The sequence below is a fragment of the Peromyscus eremicus genome, chromosome 12 (assembly GCF_949786415.1).
Source record: "Peromyscus eremicus chromosome 12, PerEre_H2_v1, whole genome shotgun sequence".
Taxonomy (NCBI): Eukaryota; Metazoa; Chordata; class Mammalia; order Rodentia; family Cricetidae; genus Peromyscus; species Peromyscus eremicus.
The window spans coordinates 67,035,236-67,040,502 of record NC_081428.1 but is presented as its reverse complement, the minus strand read 5'-3'; the positions used below and the strand labels follow the sequence as shown (position 1 = coordinate 67,040,502).

General features: G+C 34.9%; 1 non-coding gene across 1 annotated transcript; it reads left to right on the top strand.

Annotated features, from left to right (window-relative positions):
• Nucleotides 1-3,534: 3,534 nt before the first annotated feature.
• On the top strand, nucleotides 3,535-3,641 carry LOC131923007 (U6 spliceosomal RNA). The gene has a single exon (XR_009382465.1). It is a non-coding gene; the product is annotated as a U6 spliceosomal RNA (small nuclear RNA).
• Nucleotides 3,642-5,267: the final 1,626 nt, after the last annotated feature.

Below are 5,267 nucleotides of genomic sequence, written 5' to 3'. Positions count from 1 at the left end.
ACATAGATGTTAAAAGCAAAATATCATCTTGATGGATTTTCCTTTTGATGAGTATGTAGTATCCTTTCCCACCTCTTCGATTAGTTTTGATTTGAAGTCTATTTTGCTAGATATTAAAATGGCTACATGAGTTTGCTTTTTGGGGGTCCATTTGCTTGGATTATTTTTTCCAACCTTTTAACCTGAGGTAATATTTATCCTTTATGTTAAGGTGTGTTTCTTGGAGTTAGTAGAAGGATCCTATTTTCATATCTATTCTCTTTGTGTCTTTTCATTGGGGAATTGAGACCATTGATATTGAGAGATACAAATGACTGATGATCATTGATTCATCTTATTTTGTTGTTGGTGGTGATAGTAGTGATGGTGGTAATGTGTTTGTGTGTGTATGCATGTGCATGCATGCATGCATGAATGTGTTTTTCTTCTTATGATTTTTGGTGTGAGGTTATTTTTTTCCTGTGTTTTCATGGATGTAGGTAATCTCCTTAGGTTGAAGTTTTTCTTCTAGTACCTCCTGTAGGGTTGGATTTGTAGATAGATATTGTTTGACTTTATTATGGAATATCTTATTATCTCCATCTATGGTGATTGAAAGTTTTGCTGGGTATAGTAGTCTGAGATGACATCTGTGGTCTCTTAGAGTATGCAGCACATCTATCCAGGCCCTACTGTCTTTTAGAATCTTTATTGAGAAGTCAGGTGTAATTCTATTAGGTCTGTCTTCATATTTTACTTGTTCTTTTTTCCCTTGAAGCTTTTAACATTTTTTCTTTGCTCTATATGTTTAGTGTTTTGATTATAATGTTGAGGGAACTTTCTTTTCTGGTTCAATCTATTTGGTGTTCTGTGTGCTTCTTGTTTTTTATAGACAGCTCCTTCTTTAGATTAGTAAATTAGGAAAATTTTCTTCTATGATTTTGTTGAAAATATTTTATTGGCTTTTGAGCTAAGATTCTTCTTCTATTCTTATTATTGGTAGGTTTGGTCTTTTCATGGTGTCCAAGATTTCCTGGATAATTTGTGTTAAGAATTTTTTAGATCTGACAATTTCTTTGACTGGTGTATTCACTTCTTCTAATGTATCTTCAATGCCCGAGATTCTTCCATCTCTTGTATTCTGTTGGTGAAGCTTGCCACTGTAGTTACTGTTTGAATTCCTAATTATTTTTATTTCCAGAATTCCCTCTGTTTTTGTTTTCTGTGTTGACTCTGTTTCCATTTTCAGGTCCTGAGTGGTTTTGTTTCCTTCAATTATTTTTTTGTAGATTCTTGGCTTTATTTAAGATGTTTATTTATTTCCTCTAATTGTTATTTGTGTTTTTCTGGATTTCTTTAAGAGATTTATTAACTTCCTCTTTATGAAACTCTATCATATTCACAAAGGCTGTTTTAAGGTCATTTTCTTGTGCTTCAGCTATACTGGAATATTCTGGGCCTGCTGTAGTAGGATAGCTGGGCTATAGTGGAGACATATTGCCTTGGCTCTTATTAATAATGTTTTTATGCTGGTGTCTTGACCTCTGTGTTTAGGGTGATTATAGGTCTGGATGCTGATTTCTGAATTTTTTTGGGGGGTGAGTGTTTTGTTCCTTGGTTTCTGTTTCTTCTTTGTATTTTCAGAGAGTATGTTGGCTATGTGTTGCCTCTTTTCCTGGGTGTCCAGCTGGTATGTTCACAGGGAATTCTTATTGATGTTGGAGGCTGGGTAACTAGGAAGACTTGGGAGAGGGAGGTTGGAAGAGAAGATCTTTATGATCCAGTGGGGATGGGGTCAGATAGGAAAGGGAGACCACAGAAGATTTCCTGCTACAGACCTGGAGATGAGACTGAAGGGGTTGGATCTTAGGAGCAGTTGGAGAGGTATGGGTGTGCATTCAGCCTACTTATTGCTCTAGGAGAAGTAGCCCTTGGGCTAACAGGAGATGCCTGTTTGAGTTACTCAGAGAACACTTTATTACTACCTTAAAATGTATGTGACCCATGTATTTCCTACACTATCCCCTCTGTATGCAGTAGATTGGATATGTCCTCTGTCTTCTCAAATCTACATTCATCAATTTCTAATATGTTTACTGTTTTATATGCTTCATCTGGTAAATGTGTCAGATCAGTTGCTCTATAATATTTCTTAAGTTCCTGACTGTTTTGCAGTACTGATTGATCTTTTCTTTATTCCAAGTATTTTAAATATTTTATCTTATTGTTTATTGTTAAAAATGTCTATCTTCCTATATGAGTCTCTTTGTAAGAAAACATTTTCTCCAAAAATATAATATGTAAACAATATTACAAAAACATTTTGACCTAAAATTTAAAGAAATACATATTTGGGTAAATTTTAAAGAACGTTTCCTAAACTATGTAATTTGCTTTATCTTATGCCATATTTGAATAATACGTCTGGTCGTACTTCCTTTGTTGTACAGTGATTATGGCATAATTAATCAGTATTGACTATTTTCAATAATTTTTATTGTTTGATACATGCATATAATACCTTCTGATTACATCCTCATGGCCCTGTGAGTCTCCCCTTCTTCCTACTGCACCCTATCCCATGTTCATGTCTTTTGGTGTTACTAAACACAGTTTTCTAATGTTTGGTCCATGAAACATCTAAGTCAAATTAATGGACACCACAAAACAGTCAGCAAAGTTAGCTGAGAAAGGAAGAAAGAGCCACTGATCTCATATTGGTAACAGATGAACTACATGAGGCAAAGAATAAGCAGGTAGCTGTAGTTACAGAGAATCTGGGGTATAACGACCAAATGAACAGGGTGCACTATATGTGGTTCTCACTGGCTAAATCAGTTCTTTCCACTTGGTGAGGTCAAGACAGAGTAAGTGATTGTGCATCATATTTCCAGTCTTGAGTTTTCATATATAAGTCTTCATATCTTGGAGATTAATTTAGCTATGTATGCAAATTCTACAATGGGCTTTCTAAACAGTCGGAAAAGAGTACAGCTGTCCAGCATCATGAGAAATAACAGTATATAAGGCATTTCCTGTCACAAGCTTCCATGACAATGGTCTTGAAAGGAGATAGATTAGGAGGAAAAACTGAAAATGTGTTCAGGAAATAAAACTTAAAATTATGGAAATGGCACAATTTTCTAAGGCAGTTTTCTGCATATGGTGGCATTGCTTAATACATCATGAACTCCTCAACTAAAAGTATACACACACACACACACACACACACACACACACACACACACACACAATATGAAGCAAATCTGATTCCTCTGAAGCATAGATGCAAAAGCTGATTCTTCTATTAAGCTGATGTAGTTGGGGGAATTCTGCCCACTCATCTCTGCAATTCTGAGTTATTTTACTCTTGTAAACTTTTATTGCTCTACAAAATATGAAAGGGATTCAACTACTTTCCTCAGAGTCTTAATATAACATTAAACTATGTAATGGAGACGTTTTATAACAGTATTAAGCTGCTCCATTTGGGTGATTGTTCTTGTAGAAGTATGGTAAATGTAAGAGAGGCAATGACATTGAAAAGACAGGTTGGTGCTCGCTTCCGAAGCACATATACTAAAATTGGAATGATACAGAGAAGATTAGCATGGCCCCTACGCAAGGGTGACACAAAAAGACACGTTGTTATGCTAGCAGATCCCCCAAAAAGTGATCATTCCACAGAGACTGTGTGGATCAACAGCAAGATGCATCAGCAGGCAGAAGGAGAGAACTGGGCAAGAACCTTGATTGTGCTTTCCATGAGTAAGTACAAAGAGAGCAGGACAAGCCAGTGGGCTAGTATGGATAGTTTCAGTAGGCTCTGCCACTTAACAGTTGTGTGAAGAGAAGAAAGATTTGAATAAAGGGGAATTAGCTTTTTATTCCTCTATTATGCTTTTTATTCCTCTATGTGTTTCCCTTCTTTTGGCAAAACCATCTAGTCTGAATTGATGTCCATAATTTATTTTTGCTTTATATATCCTTCAACCTCTATATTAGTATTTTGCTTGTTCCAAACAATAAGTGTAACTGTCATCCCACTGCATGTGTTATTCATTATCTTGCTATTTTGGCTCAACATATTTCTGAGAGTCCTTTTTGTGTGTGTGTGTGATGATCCCTTCAATTCTTTCCCAAACTATTCAGTAGCTTGTATTTCTACACCTCAATTTATTTCTCCTCCTCTTCCATTTCACTTTATTATCATTGAAAACTCAGGCAATTATCTTCAATTTTATTAAGATTCTTATATATTTTATGCAGATGACTGTCTAGAAAGAACTTGTTAGATCAGAGTACAAAAATATCCAACTTTTGAATACTGCTAGCTTTTCTCTAACATGACCTTATAAAGTCATATCCAAATCATATTATATGATTTTTCTCTGTTCCACATTTCAGCAAAACTCAACCTTTCCAGATTGCTCATATTTAATGGTTTGATTTCTGGTGAGTTTGAGCATTTTACAACTTCCTTACTGGCCACTTTATGGGAAGGTTTATACTGGCATTTGTCTTTTTCCCATTGGATTGTCTCTTTCTTATTGATTCATGTTTTCGTATCATTTTAAAGAAATCATATGGTCATATTGTATGTTTAATCCAGTTGGAAATGAAGTTTAAACTTAAAAAATAAAAGTTAATTTATTTTCTATATGAACTATTAATTGAAAAGGATCTACTTATTAAATACACTCTTTATTCCCCTTCTCAGTTAAAGTAACACCATTTGGATATGTCAGTTTCTCCCGTATGCTTTGAAGTGTATTTCATTGCTACATTTCTTTTTCTTAGAGCTGTTCTTGCATTCATTTCATATGATTATCATTGTAATGCCTTCTCTTTTCCAATTATTTGCTTATTCAACACAGTTTTTTAATTTTTGAGATTATATTATAATATAATTATATTTCCCTTTCTTTTTCTCCTTCCAAATTCTCTCATATACCCTTATCCACCCTCCTTCAAATTTGTGGCTTCTTTTTGCCTGAATTGTTATGAATGCATATAAGTATATGTATATACATATATATATACCTAAATATAACATTCTCAGTCCATATAATATCACTTATATGAATGTTGCCAAGGCCAACATTTGGCACTAGACAACCAATTGGTGTGTTCTTCCCTGGGGAGTAGTATCTTTCCTGCTCCTGGTTTTACGCAGTTGCCTATGATACTTTGTGTACACTTGAGGACTCATGGGCTCTCCCCCATCCAGTGGGGCATGTTTGTTGGTGTTCTCCTTGTTCAGTTCAAGTCTGTGCAATCATGTTAGT